Genomic DNA, 23,210 nt, shown 5'->3' with positions numbered 1-23,210 from the left:
TTTCTCCCTAGAAAAGAATATTTTCCTATTATTCTTTTTTGAATTTATTTCAATCCTTTTTTTTTTTGAAGAATGACTATTAGAACTCAAAACAAAAGCGTATCATTAGCGCCAGAGGTTCATGACTCATAGCAACAGTTATAACTCTCACTTAAGCAACTGAAATAGCTAGAAAGAAGCACGCAAGTCCCTCTTTGTGCCATGACAACTGCAAAAATAGTACTTCCTTGTTCATAAATGATATTTCCCAACTAACTCTTCATAAGTTGTACTGAGCCTTAGCTAAACCAGATTGCTCACTCATGTTCAGGTACTGATTTCAAGGATGAAGTCCATTCCTAAGACTGACACACTTTCTGCATGCCTGCAAAATATAACCTTGTAAGGTGACTGCACAAAAATGTGTGTTGAAGTACCTGCTTGTTTACTTCTATAATGGATCCAGAGCAGCCTCTGTACCCCATGTGCAATTTATTATTCATTCACTAATTCTGTGTCATCAGAAATTTTACAAGTGTGGTATTTGCAGGTGTAGTCCTCCTAGATTAGACTGGACCAAGAACAAACAGTGGCAACATCTGCCCAGAAAACCATCCGTGGGACCACGACTTGAACTTTTACAGCTACTCTGTCACAACCCTGCTTCCATTGAGAAAATTACTACTAAACATTGTTCCAGTATGTAACTGTCTTAAAAATGTCTTGGATATATTATATCAGAGATGCCTTCACTGAACACATTTGAGATCTCAATAATTATCCTTGTTTGTTGACAACATCAGTCTCTTTATAAAAGCATGTTGATGGCATTAATTGTACTGCCATTCCTTTCAGCTTTCCCACGTGTCCTGTCACTTGACTTTTCATGATTTTGCCATGGGCAGTCAGTCACCTTATGGTTTCCTAGGCAAATTTAACAGCCTTTACAAATTTAACAGCCTTTAAGTAATTAAAATTTTAATGCACATGCTTACACACTGTGACACTCCTATTTTTTCCAAGATTTGTTTTAAAAAAAATAATCCATGTCTAAAGGAGTTCTTTTCCTTTTTTTAAAAAAAAGTACTCAACTGCTGTTTTTCAATAATCTTCATGATTAATATTAGAATACAAAGGATTTCATTATTACTCTAGTCTCTTGTATATGACGATAGCATTCTGCTTCTTTTGGAGCAACATGTATTAGTGAGTACATATTGAGCACTATAGCTTTTTGTGCATCCTAAGAAGATGTTTTTCAGACTGGTTGTGTACAGAGACAAAATATCTATTTTAACAGAAATAAGGTGATTATAGCCCAAAGTCTACTAGAAGTTTAGAGCAAGAGGCTAGAATTCCACATAGAGTAGAAAGAGGGTCATGATCATGCTTGTGAATTCAGAAACCTTATTCTACTTTCTTGTGCACATAGTTCCAGTTTTCCTGACGGTATCATTTTCTTTCCTCAGACAAATGGCGCATAGTGGAATTTCATCAGAATTTTGCTTAGTACTGGTAAAATATTGGTTTTAGTGGTGAATCATAGTTCATGGGAAAGCAGAAACTATTTATAGAATTTATAACTTGGACTGGTCAAAAAATATTTTTATTGCAAAGTGTGTTTTGATGAAAAACTATCCCCAACTGAAAAAAATGTTTTATTATTGGATAAAATAAAATTCCAATTTATTTTACTCTATCTCCTTGAATGAGAAGTACAAAAAAAATCCCTTCTTTCTGGTGTTTTTGCAGTTTTGAAAATAAGAAAAAGGAAGAGCACAATAGAAAAGTGGAAGCGTAGTGTGTTTTCTCAGGAAAAAAATAATTCTGGAAAAGTTTTCTTTGAAAAAAAACCTTTTCATTGAAAACTTTCTGTGAAAGATATTTCTTTCTTTTTGATTGACTCTAGTTGTGCCATCCAGAAACAATCACCACATGATACAATGGGACGCAGTTTAAATGGCAAATCACTGGGACGAAACACTCAAATTAATATTAGCTACATGAGTTAAATGAGTTGGAACAAAATATTCATCAAACAATTTCAAATAATAAATTAATTAATGCAAATTGTGATGTGTTCATGGAGAAATAACAAATGCAAAAAGGGCAAATTTCATTGTCAAATGAATTGTTCTCAGGGAATAATTCATCTATCTGCAGAAGACAGAAAAGAGTTGAATGCTAATGGGTAGGAATGAGGGGAACATGGCATAGGAAAAGAGCTAATTTGTAGATAGCAGTAAGTCTACTGACTGTTTGGAGGGGGGAAGAGGGATGTGGATAGATACTGCTGAGTCTCTTGAAAAGTTGGACATACCTTAGGTTTAAGCCCATGTGTTCAGTTTTGCAAGATTAATATTTTCAGACTGTAGGCTCTCCAGGAAAGTATCTTAAAATGAATGCACAGCATGTAAAGGAAAAGCTCTGCTCTCAGCCAGGTCAACGAACCTTAAAGGAATTGATAAGTGTTATTAATAATGCATGGTTATAGAACTGTTTGTTTCATTCTGGTAAATTTTGTAGAACCTCAATAAAATAAAACATTGTATTAGAATAACCACATAAAACAAATCCTGCAGAGTCATGATATATTCATTTTAAATACATTTCAGTTTCATTTGTCAGTACTCTCGCATCTACTTGCTGGGCACCCCTAGAACCAGTGCTGTTCCAGTAACGCAGAGCTGCCAGGAGGGTTCCGAGTCATCTGTGTGTTAAGCGTCTCCTCAGCATTTGCTGTTTCATTGTGGCAGAGCAGTAACACCAGCACAAATGCACACACACACAGACCTGAGTGCACAGCTCATTTCTTTCTGGATCAGATTGATTAGTTTTGGAGAAGGGTTAGAGAAAGGGAACTGATGTCAGTTGTCATTGATTCCAAAGGTAAATGAGGAATTGACCAGCAAAATCTGGCCCAGCCAAAAGGTAACAACACTTACAGTAAGCAAAGGAATAGCTTTGCTGAAGTATCAGAAATGCTTTTAGATAACATTAATTTCAAGTAGATTAATGTAGACATTTTGCTGTTTCGAGACCAGGAACACTGATTTTTTTTCTTTTTCAGTTTCAATTCTTTATTAGTTATATCCCCTATGGCCATTATGGGATGCCCCACTGTTTACTACAAGCTTAAGTTTCTGTACTAAAAATATCTGATTTTGTTTTGCATTCTTGATCAAACCTATTTTTACAAGGTAATAATTATATGCACGCTCTTCAGCTGTCAAATATATGTTAAATGGGAAAACATTTATTAAATGTGAGCACTAATGCCAGGAGAACCAGTTACCGTGACATTTCTTTAAAAAGAACAGAAGAAGCTGTTCAACACCTGCATACTCTGTTTTGTACCAAACTGCTCTAATTAGCACATTTTGAGATATGATTAGAGCACTAGAGGAAGCTTTCCAAATGCCATTAATTATGGATGTGATCTTAAATTATTCACTTTGAATATTTTTTCTTGCTATGCCCCTTTTATCTTCCACTAACTTTTTGTTGCATCCTAGAACAGATCCAATTAAACCTCAAATGGAAGTTTGTTACGCTAAAGAAAAGGTAAACTGAAAATTAATCACCTTTTTTTTTTTTCCTAAGGTGTTTGTCCTAAAAAGGGAGAACATGGGTGAGAGTCAATTTTTTTCCCCTCAAACATTCAACATTCTCTACCTCAGCCTCTACTAGTATTGGAAGATCAATACTCATGCAACCATTAAGCATGAAAATTTACATCTCTCTCTAAAGCAATATTATGGAATACAATGAAATATTTGCATAATATTAATTTTTATCCCTTTTAAAGATCACTATATCAGATCAGTTATCCAAGCCTCTGATATATCACAGATAGTGTCATGGGTGGAGTCTAATAGCTTGTGACCAAGTGAAGAACCTTTTCCAGGCTCACGTGCAGCCAGACCCGTCAGGAAAAAGTCTGTGCAAAAAAAGGAGGATGGCACTAGGAAGGAGGGAGACAGAGAAAGAGGGAAAGGTGGGTCAGAGTAAGAAAAAGGAAAGATGTGGTGAGAGAAGCTGAACACAGCCCAAAGGTAAGAAGCAGACTGAGAAGGAACAGAGGAAGGCAGTGAGGGGAAGGAGGATCTTTTCCTTAAAGCAGCACGGGGGCTGCTTTCAGGTTGTGCAGGGTGCTGCGATCCAACACAGGTCTGAGGCTGCTGCTCCCTGCACTGATACCAGCCTAAGAGAGACCATCTGGCCACCAGCTTTTTGTAGCTTTACGTAGATACTGTCTGCAACCTTGGGTACGTGGCCCAGGTATCACACTAACTCCCATGCTCATGTCCACATGTCCTAAACACCCCTCCAGTGAAAAATGCAGACAGCACAGTGAATAAATTGCTTTTGCTCCACCTTCTTTCATTTTTCCCCATTCCACAGATTAACCTAACTTGCTTGTGCTGTTAGCAGGACAACATTTTTGCAGAGATAAAGAAAGAAAATTCATATAAATCTGTTTAAAAATAAAGCTCACATCTACACATAATATGCAGACACATAATAAAAGGTTCCCATATATGTCCTCCGGTCTAAGCAGAATAGTTAAATAACCCTAGTACATACAATGACTGAACATTGCCCTGATTTTTTTTTTCTAGGTTTAAATTCCTCCTTTAAAGATTCCTCTGGGACATTAGAAGCTACTAGCACATACTTGTTTTGTTAAAGACTGCTGATAAAATCCAGTGAAAGGAATGACTATTCTCTTAAAAGGTGTTTAAAACACGTGCCTGTAGAAAACAGAGATGAGCTGCACTCCAAACTGGAGTGCTATCACTTCACACAATAGCCACATCCTTCTTTAAGCTAAACAGAGCTGAAGTTGGTCTCCAGACAGGAAACCTCCAGGGAAGACATCTAGGAGCAATCATTCAGAAGTCTGTTCTGCTGATTCAGTGATGTTTGGTTGGTGTCACATGCAAGCTGTGATAAGGGAGGATTTCTCTTGCATTTGGCATCATTAAAGCTCTTTAGAGAGACAATTTCTAGCATCCTGAATCAATACTTTATGCAGCTATTTCACAGAGTCTACTAGAGCATTCCTGATGTTTAATGTTTTACCTTGTCTTATTCATTAACTTCCGTTTGTCTTGAAAATAACTCCTGTGATCTCGGCATGAGCTGCTGTATCCCTAGACATTACCAAGAACTCACACGCTTGAGTGGGCTAGGGATCAGGCTCAAAACAGGTAGACATCCCATTCCTTATCCTCACTGAATCAATGGAGTTTGCATCATCTCTCACAGCCACATTGCAGTATCAAGTCCATACTGGACAATCAGAAACCCTTTAGAACTAAGTGAAAACACAAAATGAGGATGGGAGAGAGACTTATTAGGTGAATAAAATACATTTAAAAGGTTTTTACTGTCCTTTGCAACCTTGTAACCTTACCCACTTTATTTCTCCACGTTTATACCTTATCCTCCATGATTGCTTGAGACTCTAAGATACCATAACAAGGAGATTAGGACCTTCCCTGAACTAGTCATCCCTTGCCCTCAAAGTCTTGACATTTTACAGCAATGGCTCTGTGCAGCATGCAAGATGCTTTCTGCCACCAGGAACTTGCTCAAAAAGTCAACATCAAGTTGGCAAAGATCTATAAAAGATAACATTTCTAACTGATCTATCAGCAAAAGGAAAACCTCATGGAAAAAGCAGGTGCTTACAGAAAGGAATCCTATCTTTAGTGCTATGTACACACTGGCTTATACCTTGAAGTTTTGAAAGAAAGAAGTTATTGATTTTGTAAGTTCATGTTGCCTTTGCAATATTGCCAGTTGCCTGTAAAAGCATACTGGGAAAAAGAAGATAAATGGAACCAAAGGCAGGAAAAAGAGGAAAAGCTGAACAAAAGGCAGGGAACTATAATGGAACCCAAGTCTTCTGTGCTGGCTTCTCTGCCTACGTTACAGACATAAGTACATAACTCTAAAGTATGTAACTCAAAAGAAATAATGCTACTATAACTCAGAGTAACTTCATTGACTTTCTCAGTAAAATTGAGATCAACAGAAGAATCAAAATCACTGTAAGAAGTATCTCACATATGAGCTCTGACTCTTTGGTATCTTAACATTGCTTACCATCATTAATATTGTCACAAAACATTGCCCTGAGTGTGAGAGACATCCCAGCAGAGGACTATTTCAAATGCTCTCAAACATCACCATGTACTGCATTCCACACAAAAAAATTAACGTGTATTTATATTCATTATATTGAATATTCAATGCATATCTTCCTGGCAACTTATTAGGACTGACATTAGGGCATGTGGAAGAGAATTTCAGACACCCTACACATGACACTAACTTGTTATTAAAATTAATGAAAATTACTTATATTTGAGTTTTGTCCAAATGTGTTTTACCTTATTTTTGCTAAAACCCTTGCATTTCTTGTTCCTACAGCCTGCTATAGGTATGGCACCAGACAATATGAGTGGCTCTAAATCTAGTGTTAAGGTATACCTTATGTAGAATGAGCCACAACAGATCTTAAATGGAAGGTGTCTGTATCACAAACACTATTCTGTAGTTACCCCAGTAGGAAACTAAGCAGATGGGCTAAAGTACCAATAGATCAGAGAGATTGAATAACACCTTCATATCTGACAGCTACTCATGAAGGTCTAGAGAGGGGTATCATGCCCATTCAATTTTACATGGGTGGAGGATTCCTCCCCTCCCCCACTTGGATGTTGAAAAAACATCTGTTTCCACAATTAAATATGTTGGAAAAATTATCAAAAAAACATTAGCTCTGCCTTTGCCCGTTTTCAGCTGCATTGGGGGATATTCTGTACATTTTTATTCACATTAGGAAAGAATGTGAGTGGGAAGGAAATGAAGATGAATAACAGTGCTGTAAAACCAGATCTACTGATACAAAAGTGAGGTATCTGGCAAATCTTCAGTTCATCAGCAAGGAGACTTGCTGTTACCATAGATCCTCCATGGTACAGGTATATTTGTAGTTATATAAGAGTTTCCCAAGTAGCTTAGGACAACTTATCTGTCCTATCTCCCTCTCACTCTTCCCTCCTCTGAACTTCCAGGAGAATTCAGTGTGTCCAAAACAATGAAGATAAATAATGAGAGAAGAGAGACAAGACAGATTAGAGAAAATAGACCAAGAGAGAAAAGAGCAAGGAATAAAATACCTATCCTTGCATTATCGGCTAGAGAAATCCTGCCAATCCATCATGCTGGAATAAACTCCCAAGAAAGTAACAATGGATGGTTTAGGATACTCCAAGGCAGGGGTTCTCTCATATTCAGGACAGACTGGTAATGATCAAAGGCAATAGCATTTTCAATTGGTCTAGAAAGCAGCTTTAAAATGTCTGGTGTGGGTTCAGATTGTGTTCCCAGCAGAACATTTCCTGGTCACCTCTCTGAGTGCATCTCTTGGGGCCACCAACAGAGAGTCTGCGGGAACATCCTTTGCCTCATTGGGGCAAGGCCAACAATGGCAAATAATGAACATGCTACAAGCAATACTATAGTTTCCCTCCTCATTGCCCAGTTTTCATCTTTTAATGCCCTGTACATGTTCCCAGGACACCCTCAGAGTGGCACATAAAACTCCCAGTTGATTGTCAGACTGCTGCTCATTATCAATACCTAAAGGGAATCACACATGACAGACGTAGGCATTCATAACCAGCCTACTACAGAAGAGCTAGCCCTATGCTAAGGAACAAAAGGCTCAGATTCATGGGTACAGTCATTTGTTGCTTTCAGTCTTTCCCCATCCAGCCAGGCTTGTAGCTATCACCTGCACTACATCAAAATTGCCATTCCAGGTCTCGGAAAAGGCACAAATTACATTTTATCCTAAGTGGACTTGTGTCCCACTGGAAGTTACTTTCTGCAAGTCATTTAAGGCAGGAGATGATAGCTCTTCAGGGGATTAAAATCATCATCTTTGTTTCACAACTGTTTGTCTAATCACATAATAAATGACATTCTCTTCTCCCCACTCCCCATGTGGAAGCAGTTCTTAGGCATGGCAGGCAGGAGTGCTGTTTTACTAGAAACATTTGTTTTCTGATGCTTGCTTTCAGTTAAAAATTACCCTTCATATCTTCCACAAACATTAAAGATCACCTGGTGAGTTTGTGTGCCTAGATTGATTCTTGTCTGTGTACTCCAGAACATGTTATAGTCATCATTGCTACTACTTGCAATTATAGGAGAGAAGTATGCACCTGATTGATATGGAATAAAGCTAAAGCAAATGTAGACTCCAGCAGCTATAAACACACATTAGATTTTCTGCCTGTTACTATAGGGACAAGGGAGCTTTCAACCTCTTATAAGAATGCTTTGCCAGTTACAATAATTGTCAGTAAATAGATTCATATCTTGTCAATTATAAATGTAGTGATTGTCTCTATATATGTTGTCACCTTCCACACTGTATAGACTGTACTGAAGAATTTCTACCCTCCCAGCAGTGAAATTCATCCCAAATAGTCATTTTGGGGCTCAGGAAGTGACAAAGACTGCCAGACACACACAGAGAAGATTTTTTTCATAGGCCAAATGTAATGGTCTGTCTTTGAACTGGACTAAGATGGCCAGGTTACATCTACCCTTGCAAGAAAAATCCAATTGTGATTTTCTAATGATCAATATCGTGAGGTTTGGTTTTGTATTTCATCTCTGACTGACTCAACCTCTGATGCGTTGGGTGCCAGGAGTGGGAAGTTAAGAAAAAAGTTAAGACACTCTGATGACATGAAAAATCGTGACTTTTTTAAAGTTACAAAATCCAACCTTTATGCCAAAGGAAGCCAGGTCTTAGTTCAAAGCATCTAAACCCACATATCAAACTAAAAACATGTATTTGTTTCCCCTTCTACTTTCTCAGTGGATGCATAGGTGCCAATACAGCTCCTGCTGAAGATGAGGCTCTGCCTGTCGATTCCACAGGCAGTTGGATTCCCCATGCAGGTAAAATGTAAGAACAGCTGTGTCTCATTTATGCTAGAACTCATGCTGTCCTGAACACGTAAGGGGATATTAAAAGTTGCAATTGCAACTTGTGCTTAATTTTAGCTTCCTCCACACCAATCAGAATGGTGAAAAAGAATTTATAGAGGCATGAATCAAGTCTAACACCTTCAGAGATTGGCAATTCATTCAATAGCTGACCAGAACTATAAAAGCTTAGATACTTTATAAAAAATGTTTCCCTTGTGTTTCTGATGGCAGTGGTAACTCTGCAGCTTTCGTGAGAGATGACAATAGCCATCAGTTGCAGTATTGACTGAGACATGGATTCCTGCCAGTATTCCCGGGGGATTCTGAAGGAGAAGGTGTGCAATCAAACCTAGCTACATCAGGAAGTGCAGGCAGTGAAAAAGCAGGACCCTAATATAAAGTACAACTCCTGCCCAGTTTTTCCCACTGAAAATTTATTTTTCTTGACAACATAATTTACACTATTTGATAGACAGGATGCTGCTCTCAGTGACAATGCCAATTACACCTCATTCTGAATGTAAAATTTGAGGCATATTATCAAAACTCAGATAACACCACAGTCCATATTAACAGAACTGCTGAATTTGCCATTTAACAGAACCTCTGAACTATACTCTTTTTGCATTTAACATTATCTCCATTTCACTCATAGGAAACCAAAGCAAAGAGTCATGAAATATATGGCTTTAGAAAAATTCTAGCACATTTTCTTGGTCATGTCAAGGTCTTACGACAAAAAGTTAAGAGTGGTGAAGTGAGTTTTACAAGATGATACAAATTATGAGCAGCTGAGTTAAAAGCCAGAGCTCCACCTTCTGACTGTCTTTCCTCTAACCACCTGTAGACCTTGCTGTTCAGAAGACAAGGCTTCTGCAGTCTATACACTTTGGCTCTTTTTCTCAAATTGTGAGCAAAGCATACACCCCAGAAACAATGTGATACCAGCTCCATCTTCATCTCTCATGCTTTCTAATTAATGCAAAACATGCCAGAGTTACTTAAATACACAGGTTATAATTGGTAATGGGGAGGTAGGAACAACCTTACTTTTTTCTCCCTTGCTTAAGACAATTCACAGCTTTCACAATTATATAAGCATGTTGTATTTATTAACCCAGCAGGCACTGTCAAATGCTCATCAAGCATTTGCATGTAATCTTCAGTAGAAAAATTGCTTTTGATTGTAAGTTTATGGTATCCAGCAGCGATAGCCAATTTGTTGCATTGCAAAGCCAGCAGAGTGACAGGATTCCACAAGAGCCTCCTGAGAACCAAGGGATACAGGGGTTAAGCATCATTCAAGACAATCTGTCAGTGAGATTAACAAAATTAGACTTTCTGCAAAAGTTTGCATTGTTCAGTTGATTTTTTCCCCCTGGTAAGAACATTTTTATATCACGCCATACCCCAGATAAAGCATTATGCCTGTATAAATACCTACCCTAAAATCAAGCATCCATTTGGGTTCAACATGAATTTAAGAAAATATTTCTTGTAAGTGAAGGCAGCATTTATGTCTAAAGACATCAGTACTTCACCATACCTCAAAGGTATTCGTGTGTGCCTGCAAGTCCATGACAGGCCCTGGGGTGTCCTCCCACCACAAACTTTTCTAGCCCTGTTACAGAGCACTTCAGCATTGCTGATGACAATGATAACAGTATGACCTACAAGTAATATTTGAAAAAAATGTAGAGCATGGAATGTTCTTGCAAGGCACGCTCAGCAAAATGTCAGAGTGAAGAATGACCCAAATGCCAACAAAGCCAATGAATTTAGAGCAAACCTCTTGGAATAATCTTCCAAGAATAAAAATATAAGCACAATTTTAATTTTATTATAGCTTTGTGAGAGAAAAAAGATAAGACTACCTGTTTCTGTATGAGAGACAGTCCTCAAATGCCACTGGTCATTTTAGGAACGGGCACATTGTGGTTCTCAGATACTTTGCATCAATGCCAGTAGCAGAGTGTTGGGCTTCACCTTTACCTCTCCTTAATATTGCGTTTGCCTGGAAATATTTTATTTTCAGGTAGCCTGTGACGTATTATACAGCAAGATAGGTCTGATCATATAACAGTGGCATGTTTTCTGTTAAAAAGGACTTACTCTAGGTTGAGACATGTTGTCTCTCCACTACTGCATGATGACAGCTGAAAGGTCTTAGAGGACCTTTCACAGTAAGATAGCCTGGAAATACTTCCCAGAAGTTAGTGTCTGATTGCCCCAGCTGCATTCAAGGAGTTGCTCCAAGGAAAGAACATTATTCCCTCCCCCTTTGTTGGGTTTCATTTACTTTTATAATTCAATTTCTACAAGGGATTACTTCCAATCTTAACTCTTCTTCTTTTGTATTCAGCCCAGATCAGAATATGGCTCTCACAGTCAAGTGGATCATCACATAATGCTAGAAAGAAAGCATTGCAACATCTGTGTAGATAATCCAAAACTTGGTATACGCTCCTCCCTAACCTTCTCTAGTTACTGTAGATGCCCTAGTGAATGCATTTTACAGAGGGGAAAAAATTAAGACATAAAAATGAAACATCACAAAGTTTTAAGTCTGATTTTTGCATTAGCTAAGGTGTTTTTAGCTAAACTGAAATTTCTCATCTGAAAGGAAGTGTCCAGCTTCATTCCTAGGCAGGGACCTGTGTCCATTTCAAGCAAGCAGTGTTTCTAATCATTGCCTGCTAATGAGCATATTAACCCCTATTTCTCTTTGCATTGTGATTTCTTTCAGCATTTCAGCCTAGTCAGCTACTGTATTACTAAGGAGGATCATTACTGATGCAATATTACTTATAGATTCAGGCTTATTGCACAGATACAGAAAAAGGCATCTGTTTATTTTAATTACTTTCTAATCAGATAAAGGAATGAAAGTGTGATGGATCGAAGGAAAAGCTACCACAAAAATGATTCAGTGAATTGTCTATAACAATAGGCAATGACAACAAATCAATACATTACTTTTTCAAGCCACAGTATGAGCATCAACCAAAGAATCAGCCAATACTGGTAACATGAAAGATACAAACCATAAGGAGGCCAGATGACCTGCTGAGCAGCTCCCAGAAAATCCAGAGCTACAATGGGAACACAGATATTTCTGGTGCCTTACCCAGCACCCCGTGCTGTACTCCCTGAACAGCCAGCACTGCAATTTTAGCCACTGACATCAGCAACAGTCATATTTCAGGAGGTCCATCTGTGGTGAGGCTAGTTCAGCTGTCTAGGAGGTTCCCCCCTCCCCTTTTCAGCCTATAAGGGGTGTGTTTTTCAAAACTCTAACTACGAGACAAGAGGCTAACAGAAAGAGGTGGCTTCACCACTAGGACTGAAAAGAGCTTTTTTCACTGCAGCTGACCTCAATGCTGAAGATGCAGTTTTAGCATACAACCTGACCTAAAAGCCAGAGGCTCACTATGGCAGCACAGAGACCAATGAACATTGGGTAAATTTGCCACCGCGTCCACCTTGTACTAAACACTAGGATAAAATGTTTAGTCATCCTCCCCACTTCTTTTGCCCTTAAGATCCTCTCCATCTTCATTTTAATCTACATTTTTTAAACTTCCTTTACAGGCTGCTGAGCTTTCTCTTCTACAAACCCATAGCAAGATTAAAAAAAATAAGTTATCCCCTGGCACCAAATAGACCACTGAGAAAATTAGTTAGCATGAATGGAGAATGAATCGCTGTTAATGTGTCAGAGCCCTGAGTGCACCCCCTTCCCCATCCTGGGGGTTTTGTCTGCCTGGGCTCAGGGCCAACACTGACCTGATGCTGCTGGTGGCCCAGGGGAGATCTCCTCCAGACACTACTGCTGCTGAGGCTCTGTGGGGACATCCCTTTCCATGGGACAGGGCTGTCCCTTCCCCACCTAGCCATGGCCCCATTGATCCAGAGCCTGACCCCCAGCCCAGCCTCAGCCTTGTCCCAGGGAGGAGGTTGATGTCTGGGGCTGCCCCGTTCCCCGGCTGAGATGGTGAGACAGCCCGGGCTCCCAGCCCCAGGAAGCAGCTCGCTCACTGGGTGCTCCTCTGTGACAGCATGATTCAAACTGGGCTTGTTCCAGTGAATCCAAGCTTTTCCACCTCTGCATGAGCACACTCTATGCACACACGTGTTCCTATGCAATGCTATGCTGTTATTTTTTTCCTCTATCTTCTGAATAATGAACTGAATAATAAACTTTGGAAAGTGCCAAGAAGAGCTTTTCTTTTCCTAATTATTCAGCTATTTTTCCCACTACATTTTTAGCATATGTGCTGTTTTCTTCCTCCAAGCTAAAACAGAAACGGTTTTAAAGTATGTGTTTGATCTGAAAGGATGTGGTTGGGAAGAGAAGGAAGTTTATTACAAAGACATTCGTGTTCAGATAGCCTAACAGGAACTCAATGTATTGCCATTGATTTTCAAGTGGTATAAACATGGTCTGCCCTCAGACTGTGCATCTCAAGCAATAATTGTGTATTAGTTGGCCACAATGTAAAAACAGATTAAATATTCACATTTTGGTGACAGCTGTAAGATTACAGTTGACTTTTCAGTATTTTTTACCAGTCCCTCTTTTAAAATACACTGCTAGAAATCTAACCTTACAAAGATTCATTGAAAATTATTATCAGGCTTGTTGACTAAATTCACTGTATCCCAAGCCAAAAGTTTTTCACAATCATATTTGCCTTGAGCAGAACATTGAGTAGTTTATGAAGATTAAGTTCAGCTAATAGCACTACCAAACAGAGGAGAGGGGGAAAAAGTTATTTCCCTAATTCCCCCACAGCAAAAAATTAGATGTCATGAAGTAGAGATTTTTTTTTAGTTTTTCACACAATATACCTGCTTCTGAAGTCTAATAATTAATCAATTATTGCAAAAGCTTATGGTGCAAGTCCAGTGACAGTGAGCTTGAACTTGATCCAAAGCCATTTAAAGCAATGGAAAATTTTCTTTTGATATAACTGTGTTTTGTGTCCAGCTCTACCATGCATCATTCCTGACACTCTTACTGTCAACAACTAAATAAATGTTCTTTATACAAGCCCAACATCCTACATGATGGGGAAAATAAGTGGTTGCCTTCAGCACTTACAAATCCCTGTGCTTCCAAGTACTATTGATCAGTGCTACAGCTTTCTCCTCTGCTTTAACACCCTTTCCCACGGGTCCAGACCCTTTTTCAGTATAACTCTGCAACCTCAGATGGATGGATGAATTAATAAACCTTTCCACACATTCAAACCAGAGACAACTCCATCCTGCTTGTTTACTAGAAGAAAGTGGTACAATGATGAACCTAATTTGTGTGTTTCTGAAAGCCTCTACTTTATGCTTTCAGTCAAGAACATTTGAGTTCTGTCCTGATCAGCAGATATGAGCAGGTATTTTTGAACCAACATTAAAGTCCTCCTCCTTCCTACTGTCTTAATTTATACACCATTCATCATTATTATCTTTTTTTTTTCCCCATTATCTACTCAAGTCCTCTTCCCATAAACTTTGTGTACAAGTTGGGAATGGATGAGTTTAAACAGGTATCAATGTATGAAGTCATATGTTTAGCATCTCCATTCAAAATTCCAGTAGGGCTCTTCAGAACATGATCAAGGCATAAGAGCTGGGTAAGGATGTAGGGAAGAAGTCTATTTCTTGTCATTTTTTCCTTATCTATAACAAAACTGTATTCTACTGGAAACAGAGTTGACTTTCCAAGTCAGGCTCTTGTCAGACTCAAGGGAAGCAATTAGATGTAAAGCAGGCTACCTGATATGACAGTAATTAGGCTCTAGATCTGTGGTTATCAGGCCCCAAAGCTGCACTGTTAAATTAGCTCAGAACTTTAATTAAACCTGTAGTAACAACTTACTTTAATTTTGTAATTATTATTTTATTGAGAACACAGCTCAGAGGGCTGAATGGCTCACTGAACTAGTAAAAACCAATATAGCTATTTCCCTCTGTATCATCAGTAGAGATCAGAACCACCTCAGCTGTTACAAACAGTTATTATCACAAGTATCTCTGACTCTTTGGCATCTACAGAGAAACAGAGAATTAATTAAAAGGCTCCAACTGGTGTGCAGTTAGCATTTCCTCCTGTCAGTTTAGATTCCATGTAGGCAAGCAAAGCAATCATAGGCTGTAGGTATATTAATATTAGCATTATGGTTCAGGGCATTTTGGTGACTCTTCTCAGTGTACCCATTCACCATGCATGGATTGCATTTGCAGAGCTTATTTGGTGCAAACTAAATTCTTTCAGAAGAAACTGACCCAGAAGGTCTAACCTGCACCTCCTAAACTTCACTTTATGTCAATGCAAGGTCTTCAGCACCAGCTCTTTCAATCCACTGAACAAGTCCTGTTGCACCAAATTTCTCCTCAATGTACACAGTCACAAATGGCAATGGGTCACTGGGATTTTACAGCACATTAAATACAGAGAGGGGATGTTAAAAAAAGCCAAGAAAGTTGTCTTCATTTTCATCTATCTGTGCACAGCACATTGAAGACAAACATATAGATGACTACCTAAACAAGGCCCCTATTCACATATTCTTTTGTAATACAAAGTTAGAACCAACATGTAATACAAAGTTAGGGGACATGAGGGATACTACTATTATGATAGCGTTTATTGTGTGCATTGGTACTTCATTCACAGCTCTGAGCTCTGATACTGCCTATCATCAGTCTCTGCTATGTGTCTTCAATCTCTGTACACACCTGCAATACTACTAGTATTAACAGCCAGGCTTTTACCCCACAATATTAAAATAAGACAACAAAAATAGGATCAATTGATCCCTACTGATAGATGAATGCCACTGAAGCCAAAAGTAGCTCTGCCAGTGAACTCAGTGGGACACTTCACTCATAGTGCCCAGCAGCATCTGGGATAACATGCCAAGAAAAGCAGATATTCTTGGAGAGCACACTGCCATCTACACAGCTGGAGAAGAAATCAAAATGGAACGGACATTTGTAAAGGCAGAATTTTGTTCTTAGTTTTCAGCCACCCTTAGCTGTAAGACATCATAATTCCAGATTTTCTACATATTAAATAAAAACTTCTGCTATCTAGCACAGTTAACCAGTGATTTACATCAAAGAGTTATGAGCTTGGTACCAGAAGATAAATAAACAATGGAAAACTTCTGGGGTGGGCAAAAGGATTCTTTTTCTGGAATTGTGCCTCCATACAGGAGGGATTAATTGGGATGCTCTGTATTTAAATCATTACTCTATAAAAACTATTAATAAAGCTCATCTGGTCCATTCCTGCTGCCAAATGACAATTGTTTCCTGAAGTACATAACCACATGCTCTATTTCAGTATGATAGGATTTTATCCCCATAATACCTTTATTTAAAATAGAAATAACATCCTTAGCTCAGGTTTTAAAACAGGCAGAGTATTCATTAATCTAATTTTTACTTTTCATCATTTATGCTCTTAATTACTTCTAATTTAGCACCCTTAGGATAAGAAAAATTGCATGATCTGATTCTCACCAAATACAATGACAATACTGGTGTGTGTGCCTTTGTCTTTAGACTTGAAATCTACACAATACTATTACTACAATAATGTCTAATGAACTTTTTTTTGCATTTCACACACCACAAAGAAATCTTAAGCAGCACATGCAATCTCTCTACTCGAAGGAAAAGATTAAATACACTACTGTCAATAACAGATTCTGTAAAACCTTAAAACCCAAACAAAATTCTGATTGTGTTATTTAATTGGCAACTGAAGAGCAACTAACAATATTATTTAAGATTTGAGAGAGGAATCAGTCTTCAGAATCACAGCCTAAAAGTTGCTTTTAACCCCACAGATAAAGGTCTTCATTATACATTTTAATTATTACATCTATCATATTCAATTCATATAATTAAAAGAGAATCTACTGAAAAAAAGATTTCTGAGCTCTAAAGTTCAAGAAACATTGAATGCACTCAAGTTTCACTGATAAACTTGTTCATACATACCTTTTACCCAGTCATATCCTCATTTTTTCTACTTGCTTTTATATTTTGATGCATTCTTCCAGGCAACTAAATAGATACTTCGAAAGAGAAGTACCATTTTCCAACCTTGTCATCAATCTCAAAAATCCTTGCAGAGTTTTGCGATATGCCTGGACAACCACATACCACTATCTGAGAGACTAGTCCTGGGGGCAAGAGAGAAGATTCTCCTGAGCCGAAACCCAAAGTAACATGGTGTATTGATAGAAAAAAAAGCTGTTGTGCCAAGGTACTTCAAATTTCAGCTCCTGCACAAGCCAAAAAGAACATCCCGCATGACTCTGCTGATGGAGATGGGGATAAAAAAAGTCACTTCCAAGGCAGCCAGGTCTCAGCTTCTCACAGATACTAGTCAGGTCCCAGAAGCACATTCAGAAACTAGATGGGAGGTAATGCAGTATATGAACTTGACTTACAGTCTGTTCCCCATGGGACGTGAAACTGAGCAGAAGGTTATAGCTATTCCCTATACTAGCTAATAGTTTTGCACGGTAGCTGTGCAAGCATCCTGCGGCACAGGCATTATAAAAGAAGAGTATATTATTAAAGCAAGAATCCCTAACTGAATAAGTAAAGCACCTCACACTGCTTGCCAGAACGCCCATTATCAGAGACCACCTACACCGTGCTCTGTCCCCTACAGAACAGTCACATCTCGAAGTACAAGGCCTGTGAAACAGTGGCTTTTAGCCAGCTTCTTTCTGTCAAAGAAATGCTACGAGCAGCACAGTTCTCCATGACAGAAATATATCACCTTAAGAGTATAACAGTCATCTCTGAAGTACATTGAGCAAAATCAATAAAGAGGTGAAAAAAAGTCATAGACATTCACGGCAAAAGGTTTTATATATATATGTATATATATAGGCTTTTTCTTTCCCCACCATCAGGTGCCAGCTTAGTGTGAGGAAGAGACAAGACACTGAGGAACTGGCATCAGCCAGTTACAGCTCTCTCTCAAGTGGAAATTACAACAGCCAAGGTTATAAAATTCCTAGAGTAGATTTGAACTAATTGGTTTTGAGCCAAAAGTTGAGGCTTGGGGGTGGTCTTAAATAGCATATTCAACAATGAACCATTTCATAAACTCATGCTATTTTACCTGATGCTTCAACTCAGACTAGCTAGGGGAAAAAAAAAGTAGAAAATTTGTTTCTATTATATTTTTTATTTTCTACTGCATTTTTAAATTTAGAGTAATACTACATATACATTTGACTGTATTTTAGAATTATAAAAAGTTTAAAAGCAGTAAAACTTTTTTTACCTCAGTCCCAAATAACTGTGTATAATCTTCAAATTGTCAGCTAAACTTAAAATAACTAAAGTAGAACTTAAGCAATTTATTTTTTTACTTTGACGGGAACTACCTGAAAATTGAAATTATAAAGTGTCATGATTACAAGGACAGAGGCATCTTGAGGCTGCTGGATAAAGGCATAGAGTAGCTCTTTCCTAGTAACTACAAAGTCAGTCATCAGATACGGTGTTTGGATACCAGGAATATTCACCTCCCTGCCACCGTCCCTGTTGCGACAGGGCAGTTCTTCACTAGCCATGAACCTGGACACAAATTAAATAAGATTTGCAGAGATTAGATAAGAATCTGGGTCATCTCAGTCACACTGATGCAAAGCGGACTATCTTTCTTCATTTTCATAATGCTACTGTGGATTTACACAGATATAAGAGCTGAATTGGGCCCACAATTTTCCAAACAGAAGTACCTGCCAGGGTCTCAGCACTGCTGTTACTGTGCATAACAGTACTCAGCACTGATGCAGCAGCGAGGCTGATATCACCCAGCTCTTCACTAGCACATTCCAGCTGGAAGTCCAAACCGATGAATGATGTATTTAGGCACATGAAGTGGATCTCCACTTTTCAGTGCATCACAAAAATGAGGGGGGCTTTTGAAGTTATTTTCGGTAAATTCTGTTATTTAGATGGTTTATGTGGGGTTGCTTGCTCAATGGCTTAACACAGCTGCATTGCTACTGTCTGAAAATATGTCAAGCTGTCAGGAAGGCAGCTTCCTAATAGCCCTTGGAGCATCAGCTTCAGAGCACATTACAAACACTGCTGATCCCCTCAAAATCCCTCTAAGATACACAAGTCAATATTAATATTATTACTACCTTTTTTTCAGTTGTTAAAATTGCAGTAGAGAAATATGATCAGCTTTCATCAGCATGACAATGTGGAGGGTAGGTCCTCATGTGGCATAAAACTCGTTAATGCCATTGAAATCAAAACAGGAATGAAAGTATTATGAGAGAGTCTGCACTTATAAAATGAGAGTTCCTTAATTGTTATTGTGGGTAATTTTATTAGGAGATGGGGAGCTTACAGAGAGCAAATTAATTGCAAAGTCTAAGATCTTTCCTATCTAACAGCTACTAAATTACATTTTGAAATAAATAGTATTTAAATACTTTTGAGCAGAAGAAATTGCTGTGATTGCCTCAGGAGATGTTACACAGAACTGTCTGCAGCTGTGACGTGGTGCTGGGGGCCTACGCTGTGCTCTATACTCTTCCTTACAATGGAACATTGCACAAACGAAGTTCCAAATGCGCTGAAGAGTTTCAGGTAAGCAGTCCAACGGCTGTAAGCATAAAAGGAAATTCATCATTAAGGAAAGTGAATGGAAATAACCTATTGGGTCCTGTTTTATGGTCATTGACAAGCTACATTTAAATCTTGCTTATCTTTCTTCTACAGACATTTATGTCCATCTAGTTGACACAGGTGGGTAGTGGTCCTCCCCTTGCAGTGAGAAGCAGCAGTGCAAGGGCCAGGGCAGAACAAAGTCTGCCAGGTTTGCATTTTCCTTCCTTTGCTACAAGGCACAATGCGGGTAAAATAGAAGTAACCCAATCAGTGGGCATGGAGCTGAATGGAGGCAGGAAAGCAGTGATGGCCAGGGTGGGTTGTCTACTCTGTATTTCTAAGCTTCTGCAATGGGATACAGGGGCAGTGAATCGGCACAACTCCAGCTTGAATCGGCAGCCACTGCAGTCTCTAGGAGTATTTGAACAAGGGAACTTCACTTCTCTTCCACCTGTATATCTGCACTTTAAGGAACCCAGCTTTTCCCCCAAGGTGTAAGTCATGCTTTGGGAGCTTCACCGAATTTCAGTGAGGTGTCCAGCCATTGTGAATGCTTACAATAATCCTGCTTTAATATGTCATAATATTTTAATATATTAACCTCTAAATAACAAGAGACCCAAGAAGGACCCAACATAAATAAATCTTCAGGCCTGTCACTGTATATAACTCAGCTGATTTACCTTATGCAACACTAAGTAGCAAAGTTTTAAAACCATTGGAGTTAGTAATGATGACAAAAGGACATGTAAGGAGATAAATTACTCCCTGCTCTTTGCTGGCCTGCTGGAGTAGCTGGGATGAGAAGGGACATCTGCACCTGAAAAATATTCTAGTTCTTGCAGGTTCGTTAAGACAGCCCACAGATCCCAGGTGTGGTGATGTCCCAGGACTGAGGCACAGCCAGCACACTCTTGTGTAAGTCACTGGCCAGTCTTTTCACAACAACAAATTTGAGTACTACTCTCCAAGGCAAGTTTTAAAATCATACAGTCCAGAGGGGAAAGCCTCCCTAATCCATCACTGACTCCTTGTTCTGTCCAGTGCTTGTGCTAGAATTTTACAAAGTAAGAAAGCTTTATTGACTGAAAGTATCGCTTTCAAAACAAGAAGCAACTCAAATGCCTTGGATCAGCCTTCATTTGTGAACTGGCAGACGCAGCACAACCATGAGAATAAATTTATAGGTAGGATGAAGCAGTCTGAATCATAAACTGCCTGCAACCAGAAAATCACAGTTCTCACATACTACAGTGTCAAATGATGCTCTAAAGACCTTCCATCCCCAAACACAATCTGGCAAGTATGTTATTAACTGGAAGCAAAAGCTAAAATAATTCCTCCCTAAATTCTCCTTGGGGAAATGAAGCTTTATACTGTCCTTAATACAAGGAAGTGCTTTACAGACATAGTTCAATCCTCTACCAAAGCACTACCTATCAGAATTGACATTTAAACACCTTTCCTGCTGTAGGATTTTTGGGCAATAACAACATTTTCCACTTCTACAGCAACTTTATCTAAGGATCTTGGAGTGGTTTAAAAGCATTAATTAATATAAGCTTCATGAGATAAAGAGGTAGCAACAGCACTTTCCACAAAAGGTAGATCAGAGGTAGACTCCCAGAGGTATCACACAGGGCTGTGCACAAGGCAAGCAGAGCTGGACAGTGGATCCCTGGGGCATCCTGTGTCAGTGCCCAGCATCAAGCATCAGACACCACACTCACACCCTACACGTGCTCTTCTAAATGCCTGGTGAATTGTCATTATAATGAAGACAACATTAAGGTTTTTTAGTACTTATTTACAGTAAATGCACGTTATTATCTCTAGATGGTTTTGTTTTAATATGTCAGGTTTTTTTCTCCTCTAAATGAGCTGCTCTTCCTTATTACTAAACAGCCAGCAAAGAAGTAGAGAGAGTTACCAAGGGCTGACTACATTAGTCTCAAATGTCTTTTCAGTGTATTAAAGTGTTTTCAATTATTTCCTAATACACCTCCAGGGAGCCTAGGAGAATAGAAGGATTAGTAGAATAATGAGTTTAAATTATTTAAGGGTTTGGGTTTTTTTTTCCCCCCTCTTATGTGACTTTGTTGGATTTAATCCTAGACCAGAGATATTTGACAGTACAAGCCAGGTTCTACCTAATGAGTAATCTTGATCTCAAATCAAAGGGTTGCAAAAAAAGGATATAAAAATGCAAATTTCCCCTCCTTCTCCAAGAAGATGCAGTGAAAAGGGTAGGGAGGTGACTATTTTAACAGTTGTTAAAACTGGTTGATAAGACAGTCATGAATGGTAGGTGAATTTATCAGGCAAGAACACCCATGAGGAAAAAAGTGCAAGTGATCCACTCTTACCTTATTGCATCAAGATGTAATAAAACTCCAAAATTCAGCTAGCTGAATTGCCAGCTGAATAAAATTTCAGGAGAGGTGAACTGAGGGAACTGAGATTTGTCTAATTCTCTCTGATAGCTACTGACATGGCTATCACCACCCAAATACCTGAGCATCTCAAAGATATTGGATGGTATTTTAGCCTCATAACATCCCGATGAGGTAGAGAAATTTCATTTTTATTGCATTCAGGAACTAGAGATACAAAAATCACCCACTAAAGGTCACACTGAAAGCTCAGAGAAATCCAGGAATGCAACCAGTATCTCCTGAGCCCAACCACATCCCTGATGGACTAACAGTCTACACAAAGCAATAATGCAAAATAAACAAAAAAGAAATCACCAAAATTAAAACCAAGTCATGGTTCTAGAGGGAAGACAACTCATGCTCTACAGGACAAAGGATGTTTATTATGGCACAATCTTTCCATCTGCAGTCTTAACCATTTCTAGTCTGGTATGTGGTGGTATATTGGTGGTCCTGCCTATGCCTGTAGGCTGCTTTTCAAGCCTTTCCTCCTTTCTACAGTTTTCTGCTCTACCTGGCTCTTCTTTAAAGCAAATCTAATTCAGCTGTCAAGTTAATTTTTCTGAACCTGAGAAGTTAGGCTACATGACACTTCTGTCATGGTTGCTGTTAATATCTTCACTACAATTAATATAATTTACTTCACACTGAAACTTGGCTTCTGTCCTATCCGTATTTAATCCACAGACCGTATTTGTTGATGACAGGTCCCAATATCAAAACTTTAGTGACGGATTTAAAATGAGGATTTCAATAGTTTGCTTAGCTCCTACTTCCTCTGAGCAGATACCTAATTAGTATGGATTACCAAGTGCAGCGTATTCTCAGCAACAGAAAATATGACCACATCTTACTGTTCTTAGACCTTATGTGTGGTCAGCATCACAGCTATATCAGAATTTACAAGTGTCCTGAATTTTAATGTGTCCAGCGATGTTTTTCCTCTCTCTAGTAGTTAGTCAAAATGTAAGCTTCAGGGAAAAAAATATTTTGGGTTTTTTCCTTCCCACGCCTCCAGATCCAATATTGAACTTGAAAAATAGACTCGTGCCAGCTTATTGAAGAGATCCAAGAACTAACATCAAGCAGAGCAAGAATCATGAGTTTGGAATT

At 38.7% G+C, this 23,210-nt stretch overlaps 1 long non-coding RNA gene across 7 annotated transcripts in view; it reads right to left on the bottom strand.

The window, feature by feature from the left end:
* LOC129205198 (uncharacterized) overlaps window positions 1-23,210 on the bottom strand; it is a 234,219-nt gene that overhangs the window by 77,953 nt on the left and 133,056 nt on the right. For 6 of the 7 annotated variants that reach the window (XR_008576648.1, XR_008576644.1, XR_008576646.1 and 3 more), the window contains exon 5: window positions 2,300-2,430. This is a non-coding gene — a long non-coding RNA (uncharacterized LOC129205198). Of the gene's footprint in view, window positions 1-2,299; window positions 2,431-17,010; window positions 17,116-23,210 lie in introns of those variants that run through there. The other variant, XR_008576649.1, reaches the window with a different exon arrangement.

This window comes from Grus americana, chromosome 3, assembly GCF_028858705.1.
Source record: "Grus americana isolate bGruAme1 chromosome 3, bGruAme1.mat, whole genome shotgun sequence".
NCBI classification, from domain to species: Eukaryota; Metazoa; Chordata; class Aves; order Gruiformes; family Gruidae; genus Grus; species Grus americana.
The sequence above is the reverse complement of the archived record's forward strand: the minus strand, read 5'-3'. Positions and strand labels throughout refer to the sequence as shown.